The 26,200-nt window shown below is 34.0% G+C and overlaps 1 protein-coding gene across 5 annotated transcripts in view; it reads right to left on the reverse strand.

Annotated features, from left to right (window-relative positions):
• The window catches only part of LOC139498843 (uncharacterized), an 85,043-nt gene that overhangs the window by 46,196 nt on the left and 12,647 nt on the right, over positions 1–26,200 (reverse strand). Inside the window, exon 1 of one of the 5 annotated variants that reach the window (XM_071287421.1) lies at positions 26,052–26,149. The exons of 2 other annotated variants lie outside the window; for them this stretch is intronic. The gene's annotated coding sequence lies outside the window, so the exon portion shown is untranslated. Of the gene's footprint in view, positions 1–4,486; positions 4,591–8,869; positions 8,888–26,051; positions 26,150–26,200 lie in introns of those variants that run through there. 2 more of the 5 variants (XM_071287422.1, XM_071287420.1) reach the window with 2 other exon arrangements.

Here is a 26,200-nt window from a genome sequence, read left to right on the forward strand (position 1 = left end):
CCTTGGCACCCCTAAAAATAAATGGACTGGTTCACGAATTTTATTGATCTGTCCAATTTTTGGTCGTTCGGACTTCCATACTTGCAAAAGACTTTGTTACAACTTTTGATAAAGGTATTGTTCAGTGATCGATCTAGGGTGGGATTCGGGGTTTGGAACCAACTTTTTTGACGATCCTTTTTTTTGAAAGGGGACATATGGTTTGACCCCCTTTTTATCATGAGTTGCCCCCCCCCCCCTTTTTTTTTTAAATTACTTAATCCAACATTTTTAATTTTACAAAATAGGCACTCGCCGATACGAGGAACACCATTTTATACATGTGGCCAGGAGTGTGGGCAGTGACTAGAAAATTGCCTTATCATCACGCCGATCTTGATTGTTAATCTTCCGTTTATCGTCATTTAATCTTGATTTTCATGTTCAACCTCTCTTCTTATATTTTTAAAGCATATATATATATAAGAAAATTATTAAAAGATAATAACGGTTTCAATGCATCACTTTTTTTACTAGTACTTTCGCTGCTTCCGCAGATCTTCAGTGATGCATTGAAACCGTTATTATCTTTTAATAATTTTCTTATATGTGACCAGCATACGGTCTTCACTTAACTTTTTTCTTATATATATACATATATATATATATAAATATATAATATGATTCCGAGCTTTAAGTGCTAATGGTTTGTACACTGAAAGTTACTGATGGTAATTCATTATTTGTAAACCTATTTTCAGCTCTATATAAAAACCAAGATGAACAACTAGGTTTTTAATGAAATATTCATTGAAACAGTATATGCCTAGATCATGTTCTATAAATAATATACAGTACATACAACTAAAACGCTAATGTTGAGTAGTGAAATTAAATCTTTATTTTATGCGCAATGAATATTTTTGGTCAACTGAGCCACTTTAAATTATTCACCGTGTAACAATCTCAATAGATAATCTAACAAGACAAGGATGTGCAGAAATGACTAACGAAAGCATAGCCACATTTTTTGTAAAGCCTTATTGTCTCTGTTGTTTCAGGCGAAATGCCACAGTACAGGCGGTGGTTTTTTTTCGCTCATGTGTAGGCAGTGCAAGTTCGAATCCAAATTATTGTTGTTTTTTTTATTTCAAAAAGTTTAAGTAATTTATTGAATCAAGTTAAGGACTAAATTCAACATCTGCAAATGAAACCATATCAATATAAATTAAAAATAAGAATATATAGGTCCGGTAGTATTGCGACTTAGACAGCTATCAACTAGGGATCAAATGACACAGGTGCATATACAGGATTGTTAAAAAGTTGGGGGCATATATCATTAAACTGATCATTAAATCATGCCTAGCAAATGAAATTGAAAATTTTTACGACGATTATATGCTAACAATCATATAAACCGTGAAAGGCATGTCAGATGTGATGTAATAATTCGTTTGGACGATCAAATGAAACCATCTATGACAACCTTACAGCAGCCCCCCCCCCTTTTTTTAAGCTGAATTCTGCATAGTAGTTCAAGAAAATATAGGTCATCGAATAACATTTTAGTTACATAATTCTAACTAACAACGACGTCAGTATATGTTTACCTGTACTTAATTTATCTATTTATGTATGCACAAGATTAATAATCTAAGTTATTCATCCATTTAACATTATTATGCATGCATTTATTACATGCATATACGGCTTAAATTAAGATCGCTCAAATGTCTTTTGTTTTTAGTAACGTTGGGTTGACGTCTCATAGACGTTGTAGACAACCCTTGTTTGATGATGATAGATTGTCATTTGAGGGCCATTGGCAAATAGTACACACATGTCAGGACCATAACTTTTCAATTCAATACGGACATGGGTCCTGCTTTGTACTACAATGTACATGTAATCATCTGACACACAGAGACGGATTTTCAAGATGTAAACTTATGACGTTACATATAACAAAGAATAACTGGTATCATTGCCAATTATACAACTCTCCACAAAAGACCAAATGACACAGAAATTAACAACTATAGGTCATTCATCATATAGCCTTCAAGAATGCGCAAAGCCCATACCACGTAGTCAGCTATAAAATCATAAAATTTAAAAAGAAAAAAAAATCTTGTTCCGCAGTTTTATAACCATGACCGAGTCTTCTTATTTTGTACTTAAATTTATAATTGAATAATCAATTGATCAAATTAAATATAATCAATTGATCAAATTAAATCTAATCAATTGATCAAATTAAATCTAATCAATTGATCAAATTAAATCTAATCTAATTGATATCTTTTTAATATTTAAACTAAGATAAAGTCTGACATGGGGTAAACATTCGCCTCAGATTTAATGATGAATGAAAATTGATCTTTGTATTACCATATTATGTATTGATTAATTCTTGATTGTCAGTATGTAAATTGCTGTAAAAAAGGACCACTTAACTCTGTTTACAATTTCCCCTATAACAACCTAAGCATGGATTCTCTTGGTATGAATAAATAGTTACTGTTTATGTCCAGTGGCAAATATTTGTGCGTGACGACCAACAGTTTACCCCTTTGCATGTGTTACGCCACACACTTTTCTTATTCAATTTATTCACACTAGTTTCGTGTTCTTCACCTCAATACGATCTCTTTAAACTCTAGCTTGGCAAAACATAAACAATTCAGTTGAAAAGTAGGGGGAGGTTGGGGGCGAGGAGACGGACAGATGATTTACAATAAGCAAACAGAATTGGTAAGAATATTGTCTTAGTAGTACATGTATGACTTACTCAAGCAAAGACATCTTAATAAAAGTGTTGTCATTTAGTTTTTTATCGGAGGGAATGATATTTGATCGGAACGTACCTTAGACCTGAAATGGATATCATCGACCCCCTTTTGTCTACTCCGCAAGGGTGAGTCTGACTTACAAATCAACGTTTTTGAAAAGTGAGAATGTTATCTCTAGGGAAATATATAATATGTATGGAAGAAATCTATAAATAAATGGATAGTATTTTGTCTTTTAACTTTATATACTTGATTCACAAACATACGAATATATCCGTAATACTAAGGGAGCTACCATTTGATTTTTATGATTTTGGGGGGGGGGGCTAGGATGAAATTTGAAAAAAAATAGGTAGGATAGGAATTTTGAGTTAAAAAAAAAGGCAGGATGACAATTAAGGTAAAAAAAAAGGCAGGATAAACTAAAAAAAAAAAAAGGCTAGACCGAATAGAGTGAAAAATAAAAAGGCAGGACAGAGATTACAACTAAAAAAAAAGGCAGGACAAAATTTTTCATCCTAGCCCCCCCCCCCCCCCTTCCCCCCATAAAAATCAAATGGTAGCTCCCTAGGTGCATTACAATAATAGTCTTTCAGGTCTGTAGTTTGATTCAAATACGATATCTGTTCTAATGCTATTTACGATCAGTTCAAAAAAATATTGTAAGGGTTCCGCGGAACCCAGTGTCTCGCCTACTCTTTCTGTTAATCGCAGGCTCAACAAAAATGAGGAAGTAAATCAATAAAATATTTCTGTTGATATTATCTTTAAATTGTAAGAAGCTTCTGTCCAAGTTTGGTAAAATTCCAGGATAGTTTATGAATCTAATAAATGTTTAAAAACTTTTTTAACTGCAGACTAAATGTAATGTTAACTGGAAGAAAACTAAATTTCCTTCTAGATATTAGATTTTGATCATAAACAAGCTTCTGTCCAAGTTTGGTACAAATCCAAAATAGTATAAGAAAGTTAAATTTTGAAACGTTAAACTACAGAGTGAATGTGTTGTTTCCTGGCAGAAAATCCAAGTCCATTTAAAAGTAAAATACAAAAAAATAAATTATTATTTTACAAAATTACTTCTGGATACTATCTTATGATCATAAAAAAGCTTCTGTCCAAGTTTGGTAGAAATCCAGGATAGTTTAAGAAAGTTATTAAAATTTTAAAAACTTTAACCACAGAGTGAATATTTGTGGACGCCGCCGACGACGACAACGACGACGCCGACGACGGAATGTAGGATCGCTTAGTTTCGTTTTTTCGACTAAAGTCGAAGGCTCGACAATATAAAGGAATACCTCTGAAAAAAATATGATGAAAAATTAACTTCAAATATAACCAATATATACACCATTATAAAAAAGAAACAGATAACGCATTTCAACATGTGAACGATCGTGTATTTTTCTGCAACTTCTATCGTTACACAGACATCCTGCATAAAGACTTTACACCTATGTATTCTCTCATTAGACATGTTAGAATCATAAGATAATAAGCTATACTGCACTGTGACAAGGCCGTGCTGCTAAATCTAATAAAAATCAGCGTTGCTATGGAATCTTATGACGCAAAGTCATCAACTGCTGATCAAACTTATATGTGTCAATATTAACCACCCCTTTTCCCTTTCTTTGAACAGTCCATGTACCGGTTAAATTTAAACAGGTCAGAGTATACATTTTACCTATATATCAAAACAAACTTACCACGATGCATAGTCCGTTAGTAGTATTATTATTGGTTAACCAAAGCGTATAGTCTGTATCGTTATGTCGAATCAATGTTTCACATAGTGCAACCCTTGATCATAGTATACATGATTGATCGGTTAATTCAAACGACTTCTGGAGTCTCAAAGCTATAACAGAGGCTTATTGAACAAGTGAACTCGTTTAAATTTTAAGTATTAAGAGCTTGACTTGTACAGAGAAGTTAGTCTACTCCTCTGTCGTTGTAGACAGTATGTACATGCACTAATGTACATGTACATGTAGACATCTTTTTGTATTTAATTATTTTCTTAGGTTTCTGTTTAATTAAAATTTACCTATACGAATATACATTTACATGTTTAGAGTATATATAATGTCTCTTCTGCAAAATGTATTGAACACTATATATTAGCAGGAGTTTCTAAATGGAATTATAACTGTCTGTTCAAGACGCATTCAATCGGTTATTTTTTATTTGATAAAATGGATGATGAATTATATTTTTTATATGGGATGACTGTAAAACGTATGATGTTGTGTAAGAAATCATATTAACTTGAAAATGACAGAATATGCTAGTTATTTATCATTGTTGGTTGATATAGTGACTAGTCTAAGTCAGAATATGTTAGTTATTTATCATTGATGGTTGATATAGTGACTAGTCCAAGTCAGAATATGCTAGTTATTTATCATTGTTGGTTGATATAGTGACTAGTCTAAGTCAGAATATGCTAGTTATTTATCATTGATGGTTGATATAGTGACTAGTCTAAGTCAGAATATGCTAGTTATTTATCATTGATGGTTGATATAGTGACTAGTCTAAGTCAGAATATGCTAGTTATTTATCATTGATGGTTGATAGAGTGACTAGTCTAAGTCAGAATATGCTAGTTAATTATCATTGATGGTTGATATAGTGACTAGTCTAAGTTAGAATATGCTAGTTATTTATCATTGATGGTTGATATAGTGACTAGTCTAAGTCAGAATATGCTAGTTATTTATCATTGATGGTTGATATAGTGACTAGTCTAAGTCAGAATATGCTAGTTATTTATCATTGATGGTTGATATAGTGACTAGTCTAAGTCAGAATATGCTAGTTATTTATCATTGTTGGTTGATATAGTGACTAGTCTACTCTAAGTTTAACGTCGGATTTTGTCAACTAAGTTTTATACGGACTTCCCTGAAAACCATAACAAAGAAACTACTAATAGGAGGTTAATCAAAGATGAGGGGTCATAAAGTCCAGAATCAGATAAGAAACACATTCAACGAAACTGCAACCTATTTTTTTCTCTAGGATATTTTCAGGGTTCCAATTGTAGCAAGTCAAAAAAAAATCCAACAGTTTCCAACTTGGAAAATAATGTAAATATTTTTTTTTCCAATATGATATAACCATAAATTCAGCTTATTATTGTTGTTTTTTGGGGGGGGTTTGGGTTTTTTTTTTAAAGGAATTTCTTAGGCGCGTACCACAATGAAGACACCAATCAAATCATTATCACATTCTTGGAAACCAGTACAGTTAAATCGCTGTACTTAAAGTGCTTATACATCGGTAATACTCAGTTCATTTATATTTGTACATATATGCAGGCAGCGTTGTTAGTTGGGAAAACTAAGAACATCTTGTTTTATAAATGTATGTCGGTCAGACCCTGGCCTTAATTCACTTTTTATTCTACAAACCAAAAGTAAATTATAACTATTACCAGTATAAATGAGTTGGGGTTATGTAAGAATGCAGGAACATGTAATCAACTACCGACTTTCGTTGATATTCTATAATTTGTCAAAAATTGACGGTTACAAAATAAACCTGCAGTCCCAAATACGGGTTTAATTATATTAATTACACTCCAATGATTCGAATGTAATTATTTAGTCAAGAGTGAACGTTAAATTCTAATCAGCCCAAAGAATATTGACAGAGTTGCACAGCTAAAATAATCCAAATGGATGAATATGATATAAAAGTATTCCATTTACGGAAATGTCAGCTGTCTTGGAAATCAAATTACCACTCGGATTATAAATGAAAATCGTTGACGGAAAATGTAAAATACGGACATTTATTGACGTAATTCGAAGTAACATTGAGCATTTGAGAAATTGTCAATGACTATAGTAAATGTTAAAGTTTGCTATCTCCGTTAATCAGTTTCATTACGACTGACAAGCTTGCTGGTTCTTAATTGAACAACATCAACCGGAAGTTGCCAAATAAAAAATGGCGACGTCGATTATCATCGTAGGATACAGTAGAATGGGTTAGATTCATTAAGATAATTTTTATACGTTGCTATAAAATAAAGTCGATCCATACGCAAATTTCTAATAAAAAAAATAAGGAGCGCATGTAAATGGTTAATTTAGACTGATTTCTAGAAGTCATGTTGTTACAATTGCCATGGACGGCTGACGAGACATTTGAATATCAGAAATTAAGAAATACTTGCCAAACAAGCTTGTATATATATTCTTAAACGAAAGTGCTATTCATCGTTCAACATTGTCCGTGTTCACAAAATTGAATATTTTAATTTTTACGTGAGTAACAAAAAAAGATGGAATTAATATCTTTAAAAGCAAGCGGTACATGTAAACATCCTCAAAACTTGTGCTAGGGTCCGTCTTAAAACTTGCAGTCAGGGGAGTTTTCCCCCCGTGTTCTAGGCCTCACTCTGACTTTGAGATGAATAACAGCAATACAGTTGATGTTCCTTCGCTTTTTGTGTGTTATTCGCTGTGCACGTAATAAATTTGTGTCATGAATGAATACCCCATATTCTTTGTTTTTCTAATGGTTCATTTCAAAAGTTTTATACGGGTTTCGAGAATATTAACTGAATTCGCCGATTCAGAATTTAAAAAGACTATGTGTAAGTTCATTGGTTGAATTTCGATTGTTGTTGACGACAGTAGCCAATCAAAGAGTGTAGGTGTACGCTTTGAAGATATTTATATATAACCCAGAATGCATTAGCTGAACTAATAGTAACGGTTCGTTAAAACATAATGGAAAAATGTTGTTGAAACTGGCAAAGTTCAAATATAGTATGTTAGTATAAGCAACAGTATGTACCCCGCGACCTACGCATAGAACACGGAGGGATCTAGCCATCTTTAAAAGGGGTGGGGTTCCAAAATCAGGAAAAAGGAGGGGTTCTAATTATTTGTCCCTATTCAAATGCATTGACCGTCCTAAGTAAAGGGTGTTTAAAACCCCCGACCTCCCCCGCCTTTTGGATGCGCGACTGTAGTAACAATTGATAGAAAAAAAGAAGAGCATGAATCGAAACAGAAATGACTTGCCACTAGACGTTAAGCAAACATTTAATCCACACCAAATGTCTCAATACACATGATCGAAGTGAGTAAAACGGAAAATATAATATGAAATTGTTGCCCTTGTTTTTGAATCCTGAAAACTTTACTCGACTTCTATAATGGAGCGTTGAAATAACATCGATGTCACTAATGTCACAGCGACTAAATGAACAATTTTCATAATGAGGCAATTGTGATAAATGGAAGCCGTATTTTAAGATTCATTATGTGGTCCCTAAATCAATATGCTGAAAACAACACAAAATTATTCGATCATGTTAAGATCTCTATATTTTTAATTTATTGACAGATTCAACCATTTTAAGATTACTTCATGTTTAATTTATTGACAGACAACAATTTTAAGATCATCGCATGTTTAATTCATTGACTGATTCGGTCGTATAATTTGGTCATCTAGAGCAAAAAGGTTCAGTTGTAATGTCAATATGACATCAGAAACATGCCAACATTTATGACATTAGCATTGATGCTAAAAGGGCTATTTTACACACATGTTAAGCAAGACTCCAATATTAAGTAATTTTGTCAGATTTTACCGTTATCCCCTCTTTTTTTCTGAAAAGCATGCATCCAAAAGCTCACAAGTACAAATGGTGTGATATACATGTATGACTGCATCACTTACTATCTTGTGTGATTCTAATTTTTTTATTTGATATACTTATACATCTAAATCAAACTATTTTGTTCTAATGCAAGTATAAACAGCCTTATCGCCCCTTTTTAGTTAATATGGGTAAACGTTGGAATATATATGATATACAATAGTTAAAGTAATGCACTCGACATTGCATGTATACATCTGCCCTTAACCGACTTTTTATTGGTCGTTTATATTTGTTATATTAAAAGTTGTCTTTGGCAATTCATAATTTTGTTATAACAACTTTGCCAAAGACAAAAAAATAATATAATATATAATTGATAATTAAATGTCAGAGAAGTACTACTAGACAAATAATACAGAAAACGCCGGTTTAAAAAATTGTAATGTGTAGTTATATATACCTTAATGCAAATTACATGCCATCATGTGGAAAAAGGTCAATAGGTCCAATAGTAAAAGACATAAAAAATTATCCTCAAGTTAATCCCGATTGTTTTTAAAGTTAGTTTGAAAGTTGTCCTCTTGTCTAATTTGTTTTATCCTCATTGGAATTGCTTAACACGATCAAGTATTATTTGTACGATTTCTTACAACAGCTAACTAATGCTTGATAAGAGTATCGCAAATTTAGTCAACACAACCCAAAACACTATTCAAACACAGTTTTGGGTGTTCACAAATACGAAACTAAGCAAAAGCATGTCCACAAAAATACTGCTTGTTTAATACCATCTACACAAAACTTGACAAAAATAGTAAACTACAACCATCCGATAAATACCTGATGAAATGCTTCTGAAGCTTAATAATCTGATAATATATAGTAATTATACTATCACCTATCTAATGACGTACGTGTTTTTGTCACAACTTTTGGGGATTAATGATGCATGCTTTCTTTTCGGTCATTAGGTAAACTCTGGCACGGCTTCATGTGACCTCGGCTCTTAATCCGATTATTGTTAATTGCGTCTGACGATTAATGGTCAATTAACATTGCTATAGATCTGACAGTTAACAACGATTTCGTTTTAAAAAGTAATCCGAAAATAACTTTGAAAAATCAAGAACGATCATAGAAAAAACGATTGTCGATGAACGCAAGATTTTTTTATAAAAGAGATTTAAATATAGGGAAACTAAGAATCGAACTAGGAGGAACAAATTTCGATAGAGTACCTGTCAATTTGATATCAACTACCTTTACAATTTGAAAATGACAACGAGAATCAAATGCAATTGAAACCCCCTTTTTAACGATCAATACATTTAAATATACAAATATATGACCCCTCAGGGTTGTTGTAAATGTTTTTAAAGTGCAGAGCTTGTGTTTGGCACTTTCGCTGTACGGATATGTATTAATATAAATTTCATGTTGCTTACACATAATAATGTTGTTATTTAAATATGCTATAGCATAATTGTGCTTATTGCAATTAACGTATTTATCTTATCTTATCTATCGAAAATATAACTTCACCAAACCGATCAGACGTGGCTGCGTATTTGTCAATCCTGCACACGTTAATGGTGGCACCTCTTTGGCAATGGTTTTGCATTAATTTTTAAAAAGTCTAAATAGATCAAGTAATTCCTTGAGTTATGTTAATACAAAAATTTCGTGTATTTCGTATTTTTGAATGTTGAACAAGAGGGTTAAGAGAGGCGACAATTTTTTTTTCGTAAATTTCGTGTATTTTCGTTAAAAAAAAGAAAGTTATTAAATATTTCAAAAAAACAATTTAGAATTCAGTTACAAAAGCAAATTAGTTTTTAAGAAAAAACAATGCCTAAAAACAATAAAACAAATCTATATGAAAATATACTCACAATGCAGGCCATTTCAATAGCACTTCGAGGTATAAACGGACAAGTTTAAGAGTTACAGATAGTTTAATTTCGTTTAAATGGATCTTCTAGTCAAACATTCATTCATGATTTTATTTAAATAGATATTCATTTAAACTTCAATTTAGCAAATCCTTATTCGAAAAGTTTCATTCATGTATGATAAGGTTAGGTTCAAACGATTTCAAATTTTGCGTTATGCGTTAAATAGGTAAACAATTTTGTGAAAATTGTTTTTATTGATGTGCATGCTTCTTATAATATATAAAATATATATACGTATAGAACAATGTTCAAGGATGTTTGTTCCGTGTTACTACATCATGACCGACAAATTGCCACGAATATGTAGTTGTCCTCAGTACCTTAAAAGGCCCCCCCTTTTTTTGGGAAAAAATTTGGTCGTTTATATAGGGAATCACTGAAGCGTGACTGGAGCGCCCCCCCCCCCCCCCCCCATTTAGGTCAGTCAGTGGTCCCCCACTTATGAAATTTTCTGGATCCGCTACTGATCAGAGTACCCGTGTGTATTGCTCCGTTTGGGTCTTACATTATACAAGTATGTATACAAAGTACCCGTGTGTATTGCACCGTTTGGGTCTTACATTATACAAGTATGTATACAAAGTACCCGTGTGTATTGCACCGTTTGGGTCTTACATTATACAAGTATGTATACAAAGTACCCGTGTGTATTGCACCGTTTGGGTCTTACATTATACAAGTATGTATACAAAGTACCCGTGTGTATTGCACCGTTTGGGTCTTACATTATACAAGTATGTATACATATAACCCTTGTGTATTGCACCGTTTGGGTCTAGAAGTATTCATGTATGTATACATATAACCCTTGTGTATTGCACCGTTTGGGTCTAGAAGTATTCATGTATGTATACATATAACCCTTGTGTATTGCACCGTTTGGGTCTAGAAGTATTCATGTATGTATACATATAACCCGTCAGTGTTGAGTATCTTTTGGGTTTTACATTTACAGCTACTCTTGTGTACGTTGCATCATTACAGTATTTCAAATCAGTTTGAAACTGCGTTGCACCGTTTGTCGTCGTCATACAGTATATAAAACAACAGCTTTAAATTATTTAACCGCGTTATGGTCTTTTCCAGTTTATACTTATTGAGACCGTTCTTGTACCCGCTTGCCTTTCTGGTTTATAATTAACTCCCTTAAGTTAAGCTGCGTTCAAGTGATAAGCCTGGATTACATCGAACCGATGATAGAACGTTAATTAATTAATTGATTAGTAAGCTAATGGGTATTTTTTTTGAAAGATAAAACAGGTATTGGTTTGTCAATTAAGTTAATTAAACAAGGTCATTAAACACGTCAATGGCTTAGGTTAATTAAACAAAGACATTAAACACGTTAGTGGCTAAGGTTAACTCGGTATGATTACTTTGTCTGCTGACAGTCGTATGCAACTATTCTATTGGTAAACCTAAAATCTGCTCATCCGAACTTATATATATTATGATCCGAAAATTTAAATATCGAAAGGCTATGATAATCGACGAAGGATTTTTTACCGACGTTGTCTTGCTCGGTCGGCTATGATAATCAACCCAGTAGGGGATTTTTACATCGAGATGACCGTGAGGGCATTCTGATTTATTGCTATTGCCTAGATTTGCACACGTAACTCTCGTTTTTGGTTTGTAACCCATCTGTAACCATGATAAATACGCGGATATTAACTAGTGCAAACTAACATTCCGTATCGTTTGTTGTAAATATATCTCTTCAATGAATACTGATAAAAATATTTTTGTTTAGAACATAAATTAATAATATGAAAATGTTTTGTCGTTAGATATAAAAGTAAAAAATCATTGATAGTATCTCTGCTCACGTACCAACAAATTGTGATAAAGCATGCGAAAGAATATCTCAAGAACGTTTTGCGAGAATCCCGACAAGGACCGGTAACTCTGTAATTGTTTGGAAATTTATCAAGTAAATTATAGGCCTCACTTGAATACCTTTTATTTAACACATGACATGGGTAAAATCTCTTTGTTCTTACTTTGCTATAATCTTAATAATGCACAGCTAAGGTGTGCATTAACTACCTCAGATAAAAAGTAAAATCACAAAAAATTAATACTGAACTTAGAGGAAAATCAATTCGGAAAGTCTAACTGCAGTTCAAATCTATTCTTACCTTTGGGGGCGTTTCCTGGATTCTGAAAGGGGTGTTACATGTATTCTATAAAATTAAAAAATACCAACGATTGTAGCGAGAATAAAAATGTTACGTTGTCCAATTCAAGGATGAACAACCTATCCCCCCCCAATTTTTTTTTTTCAAATCCGCCATTTGACTTGAAGTTACAAAAAAAGTTGATCAATTAAACACTTTGTACAAACATCGTAGTTTCACGAAGAAAAAAAAATGATGGATTGAGTTTTTGTGTTTTTAACGTAACTTTTAAGAGCAACATTTCGGCTATTTCGTGGCGCCCAGTTTTTATTGGTTAAGGGAGCCGAAGTGACCGGAGGAAACCACACACCTTTGATAGGAATACTGACAGTCCCAATCAATTGAAATTGGAGTCGAAAACTCCCGCACGGGACATGACATAGTTTATTTTATTTCGTGTGTACACAATTTTAATCTTAAATCAGTGTTTTAAAGTCAGAACAGATAATAATATTTTTTTCTAGTTTCTGCCCCAAAAAAAATCATGTATTTAAGAATATTTAAATAAATTAAATCTGATTTGAATAAGTTTTAGACTCAATGAAATTCATTACGATTTTTTGGCATACTAATTCATATAAAGGGACTCTTTGGGTATCGAATTATTTGGGGTCGGAAAGGGGTGTGTGTTAAAGATTGGAATGAGAATCATTATTTCTGTTTATTTAACATTTTAAATTTAATATGTACTAACATCTTCCTCGGTTCATCTTTCTCTAAACATATCAAACATATCATTAAGAAAAGAAAAGAAATTAATCTTTTAAATTACTCAATAACACCGATTTGAATCGTCACTGATTATAATTTTTTTTTTTTAAATAAATTTAACAATGTAACAATTTAGGAAGAAGCCTGAATATAAAAACAGATATTATTTAAAACTTACCAGCCTCTTACTATATAAAGCCTCGTTTCCCCTTTCTTTACTATACAAGCAACTTTCATAGGAGTCGTGGATTGCGGAATATCTGCCGCATATTTCTAAAACGTTCACGTAAATTGATGGCGTCATGTGTTAAAACCTTTATTGGCCAATCAAATCGGTATATTGGATTTAATCTGCACGCTCGTGTGACCCTTTAACCCAAACTCCTACGTCGTTCGGGTTAATCAGGGTCACACAAGCTGTGCAGATTAAATCCAATATATCGACTTGTTTGGTCAATAACTATAACATATTCATATTTATATTTATATTTCATTTTTTTTTTTAAAGATCTCGGGGGGAAAAAAATGTCAAGGATTAACTAATTTTGGAGCGGCATGCGGCCATAAAATTTGCGGAAGCAGTAATTATTTTTTTTTATTGAAAAGTCAATTTCTCCAAAATAGGAGCTGGAAAATCCAAAGAACTATTAATCAAATTGGTGTGGCCTTATGTGCACATACATGAGAACTATAGGGAACTATATTTCAGTGTGAATACATTTAGTAATAGTAGCTAACCTGTCGTGTTGTTAGGGAGGCCAGTGCCTAAGGAAAGATTTAGAACAAGTTCCAATCTTTCCAAAAGCGTATAGTTCATTTTGTGCATGTCAAGTTATGTGACATTTTTTTCTTTTCTTTCAGATGATATACATGATATATGTACACTTTTAGGAATTAAATTAGTTAATTTGGTATATAAAAACACTTATTGACTGTGTTGTTCAGTATAATAAAACACCTAATGACTGGTTGTGCGGGTAATAGCACGTTTGTTGTCCTTTCGCATACCAACTATTGCTCTCGTCTTTGCCAGTCAATAGGTGTATACTGTTATATTATAATAATATAAAATATATCGATTTGTATCAGTTATTACGGTGCGGTTGAATTTCCTGTCATTTATTCATTATCCACGCACGAACTTGTCTCAGAGAAAAATATATCTCTATACATTAACCTCATTTGCATGTATATAGATCTGATCTTTTTCTATGATATGTGCTTTTGACCATCCACAAGAACTTGCGGTCATCCGATATTCAGTACTTCAGTACTTTGATTATACATGTAACACATACGTACAGACAAATTGAATCTTCAACATGTTCAATGATTTTTTTTTTAAATAATCAGGCAATTTATTCATGTAACTAACTAGAATAATTTCACTCACTTCGGTCGCTACATTAACTCTAGTGGACAATGACCGTAAGGGGGCGTTGTAATCATTAGACAGGATTGATGTTTAGCCGAACTTATACTATAGATTTTGACGTGCGTGCGACTTGTATAAACAAAAATGTGATATGGTATGAATGCCAATGAGACAACCATCCACCAGAGTCCAGATGACGTTGATGTTGGCAAATAGGCAATTTGGGTCTAAAAATAGGCATTGTGGTGTGACAACTCTCCATCAGACCAAATATGTAGAAGTAAGAAACTACAGGTCATCGTAAGGGCTTCAACAATGAGTAAAATCCACATGGTAAAGTAGTAATAATGTATAATAATGCATATAATATATAATCACTTGCGACTTATGTTAGTATAAAAATAAAAAAGAAGATGGGGTATGATTGCCAATGAGACAACTCTCCACGAGAGACCAAACGACACAGAAATTAACAAATATAGGTCACTGACGGCCTTCATCAATGAGCAAAGCCCATACAAGCTAAAGTCAACTGAAAAGGCCCCGAAATGACAATGTAAAACAATTTAAATGAAAAATTAACGGCCTAATTCACGTACAAAAAATAAACGTAAAAAAATAGGTTTTCCCATTATATATTCATCATAATTATATACTACACGTATATGACAAAGGAAAAACATGAAGATCAAATATTTATTAATAAAAATCATAGGCATAATAAGGTACGTATACTGTATATATCTGAGACCCGTCATCATAGGCGGATCCAGGGGGGGGGGGGGGGGGGGCTGCGGGGCCCGGGCCCCCCCTTTCGTGGGAAAATTTGGTTGATTACATAGGGAATCATTGAAGCATGACTGGAGCGGGCCCCCTCTTAGGTCAGTCAGCGCCCCCCCCCTTAGGAAAAGTTCTGGATCCGCCACTGGTCATAATATGTAATTACGAGGACAGTCAAGCAGAGGTTACATTTATAGTTAATAATGACTATAATAGATCATTACCCTTCTAACTGACGATAGACTCATTACTAAATTAAGACCCCAATTAACAACTATATACATATGTATAGAAAGACTTAAGCATGCCAATCGTACTGAATATGCCCGGTAGTTTATCACATTTATAATGCAAGGAACCGGAAGTTCATCGTTTGCGTACTAAGTGCGGGAATTGGTATAGTAATGGCATGTAATTTGTGTTGTCTCTGTACACATATTTTGTTCAAATTTATCATAAGAAAGTCAAGTTGTTTTCCATTTATTGTCTTCCTTCCTGTAAACAAGAGTGAACACGCTGAAATGTCTCGCCTTCTATACTAATCATTGATATTATGTTGATAGTCCTAAGTATAAAGCTAAGCTTTATTACAACTGTCACATAAACTTAACATTAACCAAGATAACTAAACAAAGACCGATGAACCTTGAAAATGAGGTCAAGGTCAGATGAACCATGCCAGGCAGACATGTACAGCTAACAATGCTTCTATACAACATATATAGTTGACCTATTACTTATAGTTTAAGAAAAATAGACCAAAACACAAAAACTTAACACTGTGCAATGAACCGTGAAAATGAGGTCACGGTCAAATAAAACCTGCGCGACTGACATAAAGATCATAAAATATTTCCATACACCAAATATAGTTGACCTATGGCATATAGTATTAAAATATGGATAAAAAGACCAAAACTCAAAAACTTAACTTTGACCACTGAACCATGAAAATGAGGTCAAGGTCACATGACATCTGCCCGCTAGACATGTACACCTTACAATAATTCCATATACAACAAATATAGTAGACCTATTGCATAAAGAATGAGAAAAACAGACCAAAACACAAAAATTTAACTATAACCACTGAACCATGAAAATGAGGTCAAGGTCAGTTGACACCTGCCAGTTGGACATGTACACCTTACAGTCCTTCCATACACCGAATATACTAGCCCTATTGTTTATAGTATCTGAGATATTGACTTGACCACCAAAACTTAACCTTGTTCACTGATCCATGAAATGAGGTCGAGGTCAAGTGAAAACTATCTGACAGACATGAGGGCCTTGCAAGGTACGCACATATCAAATATAGTTATCCTATTACTTATAATAAGAGAGAATTCAACATTACAAAAAATCTGAACTTTTTTTTCAAGTGGTCACAGAACCATGAAAATGAGGTCAAGGACATTGGACATGTGACTGACGGAAACTTCGTAACATGAGGCATCTATATACAAAGTATGAAGCATCCAGGTCTTCCACCTTCTAAAATATAAAGCTTTTAAGAAGTTAGCTAACGCCTCCGCCGCCGGATCACTATCCCTTTGTCGAGCTTTCTGCAACAAAAGTTGCAGGCTCGACAAAAAAAACCTGAAGTAAATAATCTCAATTGAAACAAGATGTGCCAATACTATTACAACTGCATTACAAGTACATTGACGGTGTTCTGTAGTTGAAGGAGAAGAAGTCCAGGGCTAAGACATTATCGTGGATCTTTCTCAACTGACGTAATCACAAACTTTAACAAATTGTTGACGCCACCAACATCGAAGACGATAACAACATTTCTTAGTCTCACCGTCGCAATATCGTCGAGGCAAGATAAAATGCGCCAGATGGAACAGTTTTGCAGTTTAGCACCTTAAGACAAGTCCCTTCCTCGAGTACAAAATACTTTGACTTTGTTAAAGTACGAAACAGTGGTGACGTTACTTTGCTCAACTTTAATCAGCGTAGCGAAGCATTCGTTACAACTCGGCCAATTCCGTACCTTCAGGATAGAAGGAGATCAGCGGATTCACCCGAAGATTGTCGATTGCGTAGAGTAGCGTAGCAGACACAACCACTGTTTCGGAGTTTGGAAATTTGTACCGTGTTATATACTAATCTCTTGAGCATAAAGATTATCAATAACCTCGTGTTGGCTTTGTGCCTATGATTGATTTACCTTGAAAGACATTTTTTTTAACATCAAACGTTTTTATTTCATGGAAGATTTAGTTTGCAGTAAGAGAAATGAGATATATTTTCCATTTCTTAATTAGCTTAGTGCACTGACAAAGGCGTACGGAAATGAGTTATGATCATAATGCGTTATTGTCCATACAAATCTATAAATTATCCATTTTATTTGTTAATACTTTTTTTTATGAATTTTTAGATTATTGCTCGAACTTTTTCTGTGTCAATAAGTAAAAGGAGCATTAAGTTCATCTTTAATACTTCTGAACGTAAATGTATTATTTTATCTGATATAACTACAGAATTTCAGCCCTCGACAACAATAGCAAGAGCCTGTGTCTCTCATCTGAAATTTTGTTTACAATTGATGCATGTAATGTAATTCCATTATACTTTTGCTTTGGTTTCAGAGATATAAGCCAAACACTGCATTTTACCCCTATGTTCTATGTTAGCCATGACGGCCATCTTGGTTTGCAGGCGGGGTCATCCGACTTATTTCTGAAATCTCGATACCCCAATGATAATCGTGGCAAAGTTGGGTTTATTGTGGCCTAGTAGTTTCGGAAGGGAAAGATTTTTGTAAACGTTATATTTAATAGTCCGGCGGCTACAAGCATATTTCAGACGAATTGTGCACATCCTGTTACAAGCATGAAATTTGGCATAGACCTTCCTCAACTATTACTCTTTTATTTCAGATAGGGAGGCATTTGAAAAAAATGTCTCACTTCCGGTAAAATCCAAAATGGCGGACGTCATACTTAAATCAGCCCATTATCGAAGGCTAGCGTGTAAAAATGTGTTATTATCATGCTACTATCATAATATTTGGTACAGACCTTTGTTTTTTACTACTTTTGGATAAATTAAATAGATTAGATGTCTTCAGAAACCCCACTTTCGGTTAAAATCCAATATGGCTGACATTGTACTTAAATAAGCTTATTTTTTAGGGAGGGTAACTGAAATGAGTTTTAACGTATTGCTACTATCATTACATTGTGTATGAACCTTTCTTTGGTGTTTCTGATGGATACAATGCATAAGATATATGTCTTAAAAACCCTTTCTTCCGGGTATATCCAAAATGGCGGACAGAGAAATATCAATTTTTTATTCAAATTTTCATTTTTTTCAATATGTAAAGAAATGATTTTATTTTGTGCTGGTCATTAAACTTTTGGCTTAAAGTTATCCTCAAAACCACTTATTCTAGCATGTTGTAAATATTTAGATATAAAGTTGACACTTCCGGTTAAAAATATGACGTAAATTTCAAAGATGAGTCCTCAATCTATTTCTTCGATTTAGAGTTTTGGATAGATTGATTAAAACAAAATAAAATCACTATAGTACTAAAAATAATTTAAAATTATTACTTTTTGGCCAAGAATACATGTTTATTCACAGTCACCATGACATGCACACATCGCAGTGCACGGGATACCCGATTTTCCACATTAAAAATGACCGCGGAATCCTTTCTTACATCCACAATGTATAAGCTTTTGACAAAATGATGAGGCCTCAAAAAGAGTTTTTCAAAAGTTATCCTCTTTGTCCCCGCCTGGAGTGGGTAGCATAAGAGCCAATCCCAAGCTCGTCTCCCTAAACACCTGCCTAAGTATATTGCATTATTTACATGCTGGAAAAGACTAGACCAAGTTGCGGGAATAGCCTCGAAAAGCCGTCCCTGTTGCGCAAATAGTTATTTTCTTGCTTCGTTAACCATGTTATACCCATCTGCTAAGTTTGTGCGATCTTACAGTAAAACCCCGGTGATTTAGTCTGATTAATCATCATTCTTTTTGTTAAAGTCACATCTTCAAATGCAATCAATGTCTCCCACATAGTCTTTTCCCCCCTTTCAAGCAAAGAGAGAACCATATCACAACAGGTAAAGACATGGATAACAATATGTGTTTCAGATCACCCAGATCACTCATTGCCTAGTGCATTTGAAAGGCCATTGATAGATATTAATCCAAAGTCTTTTGCCCTCCCAAACACAACGTCTACCCCTATGTCACGGAATAGCGAAACAGTATTGACAACATCATCATTAACGACTGTTCGAATCATGACTCGTTTAAGTGCGTGTTTCACTGCATCAGACACATGCACCATGATTTTAGTGTCTGCCTCTAAATGTGAACTTGGTGCTGAACTTGAAATACATTACGTGGTGGATAAGATAGAATATCCTGACCATTTGTTGCTATAACTACTATACGCATCCAAGACTTCATCCACTCGTATTTCAGTTTCAAGGTATTTTATTTAGGTAAGGACATAATACCCAATCAGCATACTCAGTAGGCCGCAATTCACAATCGGAGAGCTGATTTCCAACATTTACAAAGACTGTGGTATTGTTTCTCACATCTTAATAAATTCTGCAAAAACACATATTTTCTTGCCTTGTTAACCTAATCTGTTTCTTTTTTTTGTTATCTTCCAACAAAACCACGTATCGTTTTCAATGACATTAAACATCAAATCCATATGGTGATGTTGGCTGGTCAATCATCATTCTAAATGCTATAGTCACATCTTCAAACTCCATTAATGTCACCAACGCAGTTCCTTTTCCAGCGAACGTGTTATCTTTTAATGCCTAGTGCATTTGAAAGGTCATTGATTGATATATATCTTATACTTTTCCCCTTCTAAATGCAAACCAAAGTTTGTCTGCCCTATGTCACGGAATAGCGAAACAGCAATGACATCAGTATCGACTGTTTGAGTCATGACTCAGTTAAGTCTATGTTTCACTGCATCAGACACATCTATCTTGATTCTAGTGTCAGTCTCTTCGTGTAAAATGGTGCTAAACTTGAAACATCATCAAGTGGTGGATAACACTAAACATCCTGAGCATTTGTTGCTTCAACTACCTTGTACTCAAAATTGTATTGAGCAAGCTCCTGTGAATGAAAACTTAAAAGTTCTTTCTTACTGTCGTCATCTCTCAGAAAACTTTCCCATCTTTGAGGATGTTTTTAATCCTGGGTTCGTCTGTGTATTCCCTTTCCCCTAAATGTTGCCCTTGCTTCTTTTAGCAGCTTTAAAACTACCAGTATTTCGCTATTCCGTAACAAAGGGGCAGACGAACTATTGATTGTCTTTGGGGAGGCAAAAATCTTTGGATTAATATCTATCAATGGCCTTTCAAATGCACTAGGCAATGAGTGATCACACACTTTTATTTCTGACCAATACCTTATGACGGGTTGTGATACTGTTCTCTCTTTGCTTGAAAAGGAAAAAAAAAGACTGCGCGGGAGACATTAATGGTATTTGAAGATGTGACTTTAACATAAAGAATGATGATTGATCAGCCTAAATCACCGGGGTTGTACTGTACAAACTTATCAGATCTAACATGATTAACGAAGCAAGAAAGTCAATTGTTGCACAAAAGTGAAATCTCATTTTAAGTGAGGCTTTTTCCACGACTTGTTCTAGTCTTTTCAAGCATGTAAAACGTGTAATATACTAATGCAGGTGTTTAGTGAGACGAGCTTTGGATTGACTCTTATGCTACCTAGTCTTGTCACTAATGGATTGCGAAGGGACAAAGAGGGTTTTCAGAAGCTTGTACTTTATGGATGTAAGAAAGGATGCCGCGGTTATTTTTAATGTGTAAAATCGGGTCTCCCGTGCACTGCCTTGTGTGCATGTGGTGGTGATTGTGAATAAGCATGTATTCTTGGCCAAACAGAAGTAGTTTTAAATATTTTTTAGTACTATAGTGATTTTATTTTGTTTAAATCAATCTATCCAAAACTCTACATCGAAGAAATAGATTGAGGACTCATCTTTAAAATTTACGTCATATTTTTACCGGAAGTGTCAACTTTATATCTTAGCATTTACAACATGCCAGAATAAGTGGTTTTGGGGATAACTTAAAGCCAAAAGTTTAATGACCAGCACAAAATAAAATCATTTTCTTTACATTTTGAAGAAAGTTGAAAATTTGAATAAAAAATTGATATTTCTCTGTCCGCCATTTTGGATACTTCCGGAAGTAAGGGTTTTTAAGACATATGTCTTATACATTGTCTTCATCAGAAGCACCAAAGAAAGGTTCATACACAATGTAATTATAGTAGCAATACGTTAAAACACATTTCAATTACCCTCCCTAAAAAATAAGCTTATTTAAGTACAATGTCAGCCATATTGGATTTTAACCGGAAGTGGGATTTCTGAAGACATCTAATCTATTTAATTTATCCAAAAGTAGTAAAACACAAAGGTCTGTACCAAATATTATGATAGTAGCATGATAATAGGACATTTTTACACGCTAGCCTTCGATATTGGGCTGATTTAAGTATAACGTCCGCCATTTTGGATTTTACCGGAAGTGAGACATTTTTTTCAAATGCCTCCCTATCTGAAATAAAAGAGTAATAGTTGAGGAAGGTCTATGCCAAATTTCATGCTTGTAACAGGATGTGCACAATTTTTTACAAAGCCGCCGGACTATAACGACGACGACGGAAGCCAAGCGATTAGAAAAGCTCACTTGGTCTTTCGGAACAGGCGAGCATATTAAACTGAGCCTGGGCAACATTGAAATCTCCAATTACAAGGTTTAACCCCCAAACAATTTAAGAAGGAGAGTTAATTAATATTGATATAACAATATCGGAGGGATGGTCCCAACTCAAATTGCATGCATCATTTCCTTTTATCATTCGTAACAACTCGATCGATTTCGTACCTCCATACGATGGATAGAAGCGCCGGAGTAAACCGAGGTAAGCCGAATGACCCTTTTATAAATAACATCTTCTCCTCTTCTATCACCGACCGTGCGAGGGCTGTATAGCCAGTCAAGGTCGTTAAACACTTCCATATATTCTCTCACCAATCAATCAATTCTAAAAATAGAACTAAACGGTCAATTTTGTTTAAACTTGTCCAGAACATGTATTGAGGCATACCTATTCATTGGTGTAAATTTAAAAAATATTAAACAACGGGAAATGTTTGGGGTTACTGAGGCCTACCCCCTTAAATACGCTTAAGACTGGAAATAATAATTATCTCTTCAATTGCGTTTTTAAATAATAAATTAGAATGTATTGTTAATGTTTTAAATATAATTGTTTAATGGTGCAAACAAAATCAAACAGAATCTTTTACAAATGAATAATCGTGAAAAATATAGTTCAAAGGATAATTGATTGATAAGAGAAACATGTCGATGACATTTCCACGATAAAGCAGTGGTTGTGGATGTCGTGTAGAGTACAAATAAGTCAAGCAAGAGATAAATATTGCGTCTTTGAAAACAGGGATCGAATTGCAATGTTTGACAGCATTGCTAGTCTGCTGCAAGAACTTTGCATACAGCACAAAGACAAAGGAGGAGTAGACCCTAACTCTTTCGTTGTCAGGCGCGGATCCAGAGGGGGGGGGGGGGGGTTCCGGGAGTTGGAACCCCCCTTTTTTTTGGACGATCAATGCATTTGAATGGGGACATGTAGTTTGAACCCCCCCCCCCTTTTGTCCTTGGTTAGGAACCCCCCCCCCTTTTAAAATTGCTGGATCCGCCCCTCGTTGTGGTTATTTAGGCTTTATACCTCTTTTGTTATCATGGTTATTTGGCCGATTCGTGACTCGTTACAATCTATATCATGTATTAAAGGATATTCGTTGCAAAAGAGATAAGTTTGTTAATATTATCTTATTTTTATTAGTTATTATAGTCTTTGATCTGTTGTGTATTGGAAGTAATAACATAAAGATAAGTATATAGATATATTGAGGGTATAGATGGGAGGTTCTTCATTTACATATTCTTTTATTTTTTTATTTTCTATTTTTTTTAGGGGGTGGGGGGTGGTCAATTTTACCAATTCCTTAATATTTGTTGCTCAGTGTTCTCTACACATTTTATATGTTAGCACCCTTCATTCTTATTTCTTCATTTTTGTCAGTTTTTCTCTATTTTTTGTTTGTTTTTGTTGTTGCTAATTATTCTCTATTGTATAAATATCATTCAGAACCCCTCAAATATGAACTCGGTATATTTTGCATTGTTTATGGTTAGTATTCACACAAAAGAGAAATATAAATTACACGTTAATTGCAAGGCGATGTAATGATCAAGGCATCATTTATAGGGCAAATGTTGTTTTTTCCATTATCAACATATATAAAAAATTGATGATACCATAACGGCCATTTACCAATGTTTTCCAATATATAAGTTAAGCTCAGGTGGGTCTGATTACCTCAATTATCTATATACTTGCAAATGTGTGGAAAGAACTTACATCTTCGTACATATAAGTGCATGACCTACCGTTTGATACAGTTGGTTTAACAGATTTTTGGATTAATAAACATATTTATAGCTTGCTGTTCGGTCTGAGCCAAAGCTCCGTGTTGAAGGCCGTATAATGGTTTACTTTTATAAATTGTTACTTGGATGATGATTTGTGTCATTGGCACTCATACCACATCTTCCTATATTTATATACAATTACAAATTAAAAAAAATATTAAAGAAATACCCGATGCTTCAACTCAATTGGATCCGATATGGACTATTTGAAGAGATCCCTAGTCTCAATATTTTCACTAAATCGGAACCCAATACGGACCATTTAAAGAGCCCTCTGATCCAAATGTTTTCATTCGATCGGAAAACAATGAAGACTTTTAAAGAGCACTGCGACCACAACGTTTTCATTCAATCGGAACCCAGTATTGACTATTTGAAGAGCCATCTGGTCCCAATACGTACTAAGTCGGAACCCAGTATGGACAATTTGAAGATGTCGACCTTCCATACATAAGATATGTTATTATAAGTTTGATTTGATTGGCGAGTTCAAATTTGAACTACAAGTGTTTTCACCATTGATTCCATGCTTGCAAACATTATAAAAGCATTCAACAAGGATCATTTGTAGAGTTTTCAAGTCATAAATCAAATCAATTTTCATGATTTCATCAGGAAATACATTTTGGATATTGCAGGCAACCTTAAGATAAATAATAAAAACATATTTTGGGACGTACTTTCGGTCGTTCGGACGTACAAGGGTAATTATAAATGCCTTTTGGAGAACGCCGAGCATAACTATTTAAAATCGTCTTTCCTGATATCCTCATTCGCGATGAATTTCCAATTAAATCTTAAAACTTTACACAAACTACATAAATATAAAAAAGCTCGAACGAAAACATGACATCGGCGCTTTACTATGGTTCTCTTAAGGATGCCGTTATATCAGGTCTATGAATTTTTGTCAGATGTTCGGACTCCTTAGCTTGCTATCAGAGGCAGATTGAGGGGAGGCCAGAGGGCCAGCCCCTCCCTCTTTTGTGGGAAAAGTTTTGGTTGATTATATAGGGAATCATTGAAGCATGACTGAAGCGGGTTCCCTCTTAGGTAGTCAGTGCGCTTCCACTTGTGAACATTTCTGGATCCGCCACTAGTTAAATATTATGATACAGGGTGAAAGATTTTGACCATTTCTCATTGAAGACTTCAATAGCTCATAAAAGGTCATATTTTGGATATTTCTTTTCATCATATTCTGTGCAGACATTGAGAATTTGAGTTGTGATGTCATGTCTGCTTCACATCAAACTACTTTAATTTGAATATACGACATACTAAACCAAAATCACGAATTTAAGGTAGATTTATCTTCTGGAAATTCTTATCATTAGATTTTCAAGTAAAATCTCACATTTTATAAAGATCTTTACACACTTAGCTTGTACGTGATTTTCTTATTAATAAGCAAACATATTATGTGCAATTTGGGCGGAGTTTATGAGTTTTATTTCTTTTCAAGTGATACAGTTGATAGTTTATAAAATATTTCAATTGCGTAATATTGCTTAGCATTATTTCGCTAGGCTGTGTCTATTATCAAATTTGTTTTCATGTTCTCAAATATATGCCACACTCATAATAAAAGACAGATACATGTACATGTAATTTGACGCATATTTTTACCACCAAAAGATATTTTACAATCAAACTGTAAAGTAATTTATGCTTATAGTTTAAAAAAAAAAGTTTGAATAAAATAGATATTTAGATAAAATAAAATTGAGAATGGAAATGGGGAATATGTCAGAGACATCAACCCGACCAAAAAGCAGATACCAGCCGAAGGTCACCAATGGTTCTTCAATGTAGCGAGAAAATCAAAAATTCGAAGGTGTACTAGTTCAGTGAAAATGAACGTCATACTAAACTCAAAAACATATAAATGAACAAAAAAAAACCCATACAAGACTAACAAAGGCCAGAGGCCCCTGACTTGAGACAGGCGCAAAAATGGGGCGGGGTTAAGCATGTTTTGTAAGATCTCAACCCCACTCCCTATACCTATAGCCAATGTATGATAAAGAAACAGTCTTTCAAACATGATTTTCAGATTTTTTAATTTTTTTATTTACCTTAGGTCATCCAAATCTTCCAGCACGAAGACAAAGAAATAAAGACAAGAACATCTTTGGCCTCCATGTTATATATTTCAACCGTCTAGAAACTTACAACCTGTAACAGTTGTTTTTTGCTTGAATTATGTAATTCAAGTACATGTGAT

This window comes from Mytilus edulis, chromosome 12, assembly GCF_963676685.1.
Source record: "Mytilus edulis chromosome 12, xbMytEdul2.2, whole genome shotgun sequence".
Classification (NCBI taxonomy): domain Eukaryota; kingdom Metazoa; phylum Mollusca; class Bivalvia; order Mytilida; family Mytilidae; genus Mytilus; species Mytilus edulis.